Here is a 9235-nt window from a genome sequence, read left to right on the forward strand (position 1 = left end):
AGCTTCCTTTGCTAAGATAAATTAATAACGTCACAGCGTAGCCATCTAAGCTACGAGATATGAAAATTCAATAGACGTATTAAAGGCAAAATATATCTTATAATATCGAAAATATATTATTTTTATATAAGAAGAGAGATTATGAAAATTTTACACATTTATTTAAAATATCAATAACAACCTAGAATCAATTTTGAAAAGAAATTTGAATTTTTTTATTACTTGAAGTTTAAAAGGGTTAAATAAATTTTCTTTTTTTTTTTAATATTAGCAGATTTTTTTGTAAATTTACTAATATTTCTTTTACCATTCCAAATAAGCTCTATGCTTGTGCTAGGATATGGTTTACGACAACAGTCGAATGGCGGGATTCGAACCCCCGACCTCGTGATCGGAAATCCGTACCCTTAACCATTAGGCTATAGACGCTTAGATACTAGCTTACGCTTCTTGATCTTAACCTTCTCTCTGTCTATATTTCGACTTCCAATAAAGATAATTCTTGAGGCTTTTATTTCAGAGATACAAAATAAATCATTCCATCAAAAAAAAACAATCTCTACAAACTCTACATTTGTGGCAAAATGTGTCTCTTGAATTACATGAAATTTATCTCAATTGCTGAATTAGGATGGAGTTAGTGAGCGGGGCGGTATTTCCACGAATTATTTAAACCGTCGTTAAATTATACAAGACGACATTTAGTTGGCTTCTTCCGTGATCGGCGGCTTTTGTGTTTATCTAACGGTGCTTCTAAGAAACAAAGGAACAACGGATCGGATGTTAAAATCAAGTTTAAAACATCCTTTTAATATGGTATTATTATTACTGTAGTAGAGTAGATTTTTTAAAATAAGCTATAAAAACCTTTTTAGTGCCTTAATGATTCTAAATAAGGAAGTAAATGTATTATTTTGAAAGTTTTAAGTACTCTACTTAACTCAGGGATAATATAAGTGTAGTAAAAGATTTTTGCAATCAGCGTAGTTTTTGAGTTAATACGTCACGTAGTTTTTGAGTTTATATGTCACTAATATAAATCTTTTATTTTTATGATAGTTTAGAAATAAATGGCAAACCATAAAAGCATCTTATCTTTACACATTCGAAAGAAAAAAAACTACTAAATTAAAAACACAGATTTGATTTAACTTACTCTTTCTGTTTTTAAGAATAAACTCCAAGTCGCAAGCTCAGATAAACATTAGGTTTGCCGTAGGCTATCGCCTTGTGGATAATCCCGTCCCAGCTCTATGTATCTTGATACTGTTTAAACTCAATAAAGAAAACAACTCACTTTAAATTTGTATTGTGGATAAGCAGAAACATTTACTTATTTTTTTAAATAATACGAGGAATTACGAGGAAAATACTGCAGTAACGATGTCTAGTTTTCCTCATCCCTTCATTTTCGTGTTTTTTATTAATCCCCATAGTTGTAACAGTTTAAATTTAAGTATACATAATTAATTTTTAAGTGTTTAATCTGCTCTTTTCGTTCTCTTTACATTTGTATAATCATGTTGTGTACATTTACTTTGGCTTATAACCTAGATCCTTAATATTACTTCATTTATTTTTGAATATGTAAATAGTGTTAAGCTGTTTTGTGTACCAATTAAAATAAATAAATAAATAAATTTTATACAACGAAATGTTTAAGAGTCGTGAATTTGGTCTATCTTACTAATATATATAGATAGATGGATGTTTGGTGAAGGTATCTCTAGAATGGATCGCTGAATGGATCTTGAGGAAATTTGGTATACAATTAGAACACAGTCTGGAAAAACACATAGGCTACTAATTATGCTTTTTTTAAAGATGGAGTCGCGTGCCACAGCTAGTTTGCTATAAATATATCTTAAATACAGATTTACATTTAAAATCTTACTTGATAAATCGTCTTCAAAAATAGCACTCATAAGAAAAGGCTTTTAATTATAAATTCCTACAAGTTCTTCAAGTGAACGCCATTCAGAAGTGTTAAGCAATTTTGTACCAACTTAAGTTATTTCTTTATGACACTTGGAAGTTTCGTCGTCTATTATATTCGACAAAAGTTTTAACCGCATTCTTCAACTTTTGTTGAACTTAAGAACTTAAATTCTTCAAGCTATTTTACAAAGATGACACGATAATTTTAATATATGCTAGTAACCGAATAATATTCAAAATACGAACACGATTTAGTTAAGGTTTTTTAAATAGTTATTCACTTCAACTGTTTTAATCTGTTGATGCAATTTCCTTGTGAAAGGAGTACAGAGTTTTATTTTTTGTGCTTTTAAAATGTTAGTCCAAATTTCTATTTACTAATCTCATTTTAAACATTCCAAGGTCTACTTTTAGAGGTGGTCGACCTAACAATTTGGCTATTATCGATTACTTCAAAAATTCATATTATGAACTACGAAATATATTCGTGGATTTGGATCTGAGAATTAAGATAGGCTTTTTAAAAATGTGAGTTAATTAATGTTCAATAGGTACAATCACCCCTAACTTACGGTAGGCACCGAATCCTCGGTAAGGACGTATAGTCAGCTGATGATGAAAGGTACAATTTTATTATTGTCAATGTCAGAAAGCGTCTAAAAGAAGATAAAAACAATTAATAAGTACGAAAGTATGATAGTATGAAGGCTTCAGTCATCTACTAAAATCGCCAGGTTTCGAATATTTACATCGCTATATGCCAGTTTGGTTTTTTTTTAATCGTTACTAAACTTTTTATTACAAGTCTAAGTTTTTATTTATTCAATTATGACGTAACAAAAATTGACAATTTTAATTTGTGCTTATTCTCTTGAGAAATCAGTTAGCGTATTTATGTTCTCGTGCCACGATTCCAATTTTACGCAGATTGGATTTGTTGCGTAATCGAATTTTAATTGGCTATTTAAAAATGGCTGTTACGTAAATCCTTCATACGTCAATGTTTGACTTAACCACGCGTTTATAACTTCTCATACTAAAGTCTAATATTTCTAGTATTTAAAACTAGATTTTTAATCTTCAGGTACTTGGTTCGAATCCCGACATATACTTACATTAATCCGACGTTACGGTGGAGGAAAACTACGTGATGTAACCTGCACATGTCTGAGAAATTCAAAGATATATGTGAAGTCAACCCTTACTCCGCCAGCGTTGACTATGGCCTAGTCACCCCTATGATAGACTCCGAACCACTCACTGAAGATTTATAGTGAGTTGATGTTAGTTAATAGCGTCGGTGGCTCAAGGGTTTCAACCCTTGACTTGGAATCTGCAGGTCCGGGGTTCGAATCCCGCCATGTACCAATATGTTTTTCGATTTCCGATTGACATATGTACATTTATTCAACGGTCTTACGGTGAAGGAAAACATCGTGATGCTGCACATATCTGTGAAATTCATAGATATGTGTGAAGTCAACCAACCCGCACTGAGCCAGCGTGGTTGACTAAGGCCTAGTCAACCTCAACTTAGGGTAGGCTCCGAGCCCCTCAGTGGGGACATGTAACTGATGATGATGATGTCAGTAATTTAACTTCATCTCTTTGTAAATAAATTGATAGGAGCAGTGTTTTTGTTATAAAACCTTTAAATATATTGTTTTTTTCACAGACATTTGTAATGGCCGACATTCTTGTGTAGAAGATGGATGGACTGCAATAAGAAAGTGACTAACACCACACGACTAAACTTAATTGATCGATTAAGTTACGTAATGAATGTAACACTTTCTCATCCACAAAATGGAATACTTTTATTAATTTTTTTTACAGAGACACACCACTGATGTATTAAAAAGTGGCGTCGGCGGCTCAGTGGTTAAGCATATGACATGTAATCCCCATGTCCTAAGTTGGAATCCCATGTACCACTGTGTTTTTCCATTTGTACATTTGTTTGAAGTTCTTACGGTGAAGGAAAGCATGACGCAACCTGCACATATCTGAGAAGAAATTCAACGATACGATCGCGCAATGAATTTCTTCTCAGTATTTTCGTTGAAATATTTACTTAAAATAATTGAATTAACATAACTGTTAGTTTGAAAGTTTGAAAAGCATTTCAGAAACAGGGTTTAAATAAACAAAACTGTATTGGCGAGTGTAAATTGGAACAGTTTTTATTGTAAAAATCTTTTATCTGTCAAGCGCAGAGCCGCGACTGACGGAGTGCTCTGGATACGTTTTTATTCGTTACCCGAGTGACGGTTATTTAAAAATATCCCTTTTTACTTTGTCCCCAATAACAAGAACCAATAGTGAAGTTTAGATTGTTTTAAAATTGACTTTTTTAACCGATTTAAAAAAAATTGTTAATTACACATGTTTTACTTTTCTCCTTATTTATGTTACAATCTAGCTGTCGCCCGCGAATCCATTTGCGCGAAATTAAAGACCGGCAACGCATCTGTGGTTCCTCTAGCGTTGCGGATGTCCAAGGCCGTCGGACCAAATGACTTTAGGCGATTCGTTGCTCCTATAGGAGACGGGTGCAAACGATTAATATATTATACGGATTAATATATTAAAAATAAATAAATAATAACTTAATAGCCTATGTATTTTGCAGGTTATGTTCTACATCTATACCAAATTTCAGTGAGATCCGAGCAACCGTTTTGAGATACTCTCTAACAAACATCCATACGTCTTTACTATAATTAGAACATCGCGGTGAATTAAAATTTTACGTAATGTAAGGTACAATGATTTTTAACAGACTTCAAAAAAGAGGAGGTTGTCAATTCGTCTGTATGTTTTTGTTCGTCGATAACTCCGCCTGTAGTTGTCCGATTTTCATTTATTTTATTCGAAAGGTATTACGTGTACTTTGGTTGAATTTGGTTAAGCTATTTTATAGTCTTTACATTTTTTACGAATGAGTTAATGTAATTTTTAATTTTTATTCCTTACTTTTTTTGGTCTTGAGTGTACTTTAAAACATTGTTTCAAATGAATGTATTCGCTAATTTGTCGAATAGTTCACATAATACGTATCCTAACAATAAATCTTATTCCGTTAGTACAGTCTTTCCCAAAGTGGGGGATAACGCGTCCTTGTGGGCGCTACAGGTTTCAAGTTGCGGGTTATAGTAAAAGTTTCGTTTAGAATTCTCCATTAATATACATATAAAGGTCACAATAATTAATTAATATAATTTCAAGTTAAGGTGGTTTTTAAATATGTGAAAATATGGGGGGAGTGCTAAAAAAATTTATTCTCAAAGTGGGCAGTAGACAAAATAAGTTTGGGAACCACTGCGTTAGTACATTCCTTCAGTCAACCCTTGTAACGTTTAACTATGTACACAATCCACCCTTTTGACAGAACACCCTTTAACTTTAGTACTGGAAACAATTATCATAAATTCAAATCGAATTTACATGTTTACGGTACGGTCAGCATAAGAATGTAAAAAAATGTTTTGATTATTTTTCTTCTTCTTCTAGTGCCTCTTCAGTGTTGAAGGTTGGCCGCTAACTTGGAATATTTGGTTCAGTCAAGCGCAAGGCGAAACAGTTCCTCTGCTGACCCAATCCCCGTCCACTCCCTAATATTACGTAGCCACGATTTTTTCCTACGTCCAGCGCGTCTCTTGCCTTCAATCTTGCCTGCTTTTTTATATTAATTTAAAGAATTTTGTGAATTATTTGTTAATTTTATTTTTTACGTCTATGTATAACTCGTGTTTATTTTTCTGACAATATATTCTGATTTAAACTTTTTACTTAATACATAATGCTTTGGTCAAATGCTTCTTTACCTTACTAACTAGCTGTCGCCCGCGACTCCGTCCGCGTGGATATATAAAAAACTTAATTAGTGTAGCCCACCCATCCATCCATTAACATCACATCCATCTAAACATTCGCATTTTTAATATTAGTAAGTTAAATAAAAAGCAGCTCTTCAAGGCGTAAATTCGAAAAAAATGAATAAATAGTATCCTATGTCCGTCTCCTGGCTCTAAGCTACCTCCTCATCAATTTTCAGCCATATTGCTAAAGCCGTTCTTTAGTTATAAATAGTGTAACTAACACGACTTTCTTTTAAATATATATAGATATTATAAATGCGAATGTTTAAATGTATGTTTGTTAGAAGGTATCTCCAGAACGGCTACATGGATAACGCTGAAGAACACATACTAATTAAGATTTTATTTTAATTTCACGCGAACGGAGAAACGGGCAACAACAAGTTTGATACAAATGGAATAATTCGCTTCTGTCTGTCGTAATTGGAGTATTAAGGGATTTAAAGAAAGACGTACTTGTCTTTAGTAAAAGTAAACGTTATTGAAGCCTTCGTGCATTTAAACCATTTCACAAGAAATATCATCAAATAGTAAGGCTTATTCTGAATACTTACAATTTTCTTAAATCTTACTCATACTCGTCCCGGAGGCCTAATTTAACCCTTTTTCCCTTTCCACTCTTTTTCTTATAAAGAAAGGATGGAAAGTGGAAGTGGACTTTCAGGATGAGAGGATGCATGGGAAGGGAAAATATTTTCTTTCTGTGCATCCTCTCAACCGTCGATTAAAGGTAGGCAACGCATATGCAATTGCGTATGTCTATGGGTAACGGTCACTTCGCTATTTCAGCGATTGTAGGTGGCAGCTCGATCGTTTGCCACCTTAAGATATAAAAAAAAAAACTAATATTATAAATGCGAATGTTTAGATGTATATACGGATGGATCTGTTAGAAGGTATCTCCAGAATTCTAGCATTTTTATCGCTTTATTAACATAACCTTTAAAAATACATAAGCTTCTAAGTTTTTTTTTTTATTAACCCGAACGGAGTCGCAGGTGATAGCTAGTAAGATTGTAATTTAAAGGACGAGCTACATTTACTTAAGAAAAACATTTTCTTTCATTACAAGAAGCGTCTTTAAAAAACATCACAATTTCTCAGGCAAATGCTTCGTTGTTAAATGCACGCCATTTCAACGCCGAATTATTAAGCTCATTTTTTAAAACTAATGTACATCATTATGAAAGAAATGCTTGTTTTATTTTCATACTAGCGGTCGCCCGCGACTCCGTCTGCGCTGAATTAAAAAATATTTAATTAGTAGCCTATGTGTTGTTCTAGATGTTATATATGTGTGCCAAATTTCATCGAGATCCGTTCAGCCGTTCTGGAGATACCTTCAAACAAACATCCCCTTATCTAAACATTAGCATTTATAATATTAGTAAGATTAAAATTGTTTATTGTTATTATATTCCTTGGGTTTTCACTGCAAAAACATTTGTGCCAAAATATATCACCTCATTCAATTCTCTTGGAACAAAATATTTTTGCACGTAAGTAAATTTTCTTTATTATAACATCTGTGAGCGTCGGTGGCTCAGTGGTCACTTGACTTGCAATCTCCAGGTCCTGGGTTCGAATCCCGCCATGTACACAATGTGTTTTTCAATTTCCGATTTACATATGTACATTTATCCGACGTTCTTACGGTGAAGGAAAACATCGTGATGCTGCACATATAAGAAATTCAAGATATGTGTGAAGTCAACAGACACTTGGTCAGCGTGGTTGACTATGGCCTAAACACCCTTAACTTAGGGTAGGCTCCGAGCCTCTCGGTGGGGACGTATAGTGAGCTGATGATGATTACATTTTATTAAATGATGATTTCATATCTCGTAACCTACATGATTTTTTCTATCTGAATTCTTACTAATTATTAACCTTACTAATATTATAAATACGAATATTTGGATGGATGGATGGATGTTTGTTTGAAGGTATCTCCATAACGGGTGTATGGATCTCGCTAAAATTTTACATAGATGTAGAACATAGTCTGGAAGAACACATAGGTAACTAATAAAATTTTATCATAATTCCTCGCGAACACAGTCGCGACAGTATTACATAAAAATGTGAAAGTCGAATTCGAACACTTGTATTTCGTAGTTGTTATTAAATTAATTTAGAAAATTACCTAAAGGAAACTCATTTCCGTTATGCATAATTCGTTATGAATTAGGATTTTTTTTTGTTTCCAATCAACGCATTTATAATGATTGTTAACCTTCACATAAATGGAACGTATCCCTTTAAATATTAATTATGAAATCTTCACTAATTTACATGTAATTTAATCAACTAATCTAGTCCCGTTTTAAAAAAAAAGGTTATTAGAAAAAACAACACATTTTTTGTTTTATTAGAAGTAGACAAAAGACCATGTTGTTAATAATTTTGTTTATATATAACTAGAGGATGCGATCAGCCTGTTCAAACTTATTTGACTTCGCGAGTATATAAAATAACTTCCATTATTCCCCTATTGGCAGGGGACTGGTGTCCAAACTAGGGTAACCCTATGTGATGGATCACCAAGTCCACGCCCCACAGACCACAAAATATAAAAATAAACGTACAATTTGTGAAAAAGGTTGAACAAGCCTTGAAAGAAAAGTTTGGATAAGAAGTGCAATCCCGTCACAACATTTCTGCGCGTTTCCATTATTCTATGGTTTCTAACGGTTACAAAAGTGTCGTAGAAACAGTTAAACTTCTACTATTTGTTCATACTAAGCTCTAAGAATGTGATACATTGGTATATCATACATATAATCTACAACAGTTGAATGCCACAATTCGAACCCACTGCCATGTCAACGGTCTTCCCATAGACATTAGGCATAGACCACAGACATATGGAGTGGCTATGAGACGTAGTTTTTTGTGCCTATTTCATTTTCCCCATTCTGGTGCTTGTTTAGTTTAGTAGCAGTTTGTAACGGTGATGTAGATTCGAACTAATAATAGATAGAATTAACTCAACAGGCGCGGTTAAATCGCAACGAAAACAACTCTGTAATTTCCAAGCAATTGCTTGTCCATTTATATAGATGCATTAGACTATTGGTGCTTCATTTTGGCTCGTTTTTTTAGTATAATAAAATATTAAAATCCCATTATGATTTAAAATAACAGAGTTTTATCGAGCTCATCTCCTGGCCATACTCCATAACAAAGAGAGCACGTGTTTTAATATTGTACCGCACAAGGCAGCTGCTCTGTTGGCAATCTGCCACAGGTTAAAGCCAACAATATTTAATTAAATTAACTATAGGCACTTCCCCCGGTATAACACGATAAATTGAGCACTTTATAAATGTTGGGAAATTGCGTGTTAGGCTTCTAAAAGTTATAGCTTTAATATAAAATGGAAATTAAAAAAAAAAAACAAAAATACATTTTTA

The sequence above is a fragment of the Papilio xuthus genome, unplaced genomic scaffold (genome assembly GCF_000836235.2).
Source record: "Papilio xuthus unplaced genomic scaffold, Pxut_1.1 DF827756.1, whole genome shotgun sequence".
NCBI lineage: Eukaryota > Metazoa > Arthropoda > Insecta > Lepidoptera > Papilionidae > Papilio > Papilio xuthus.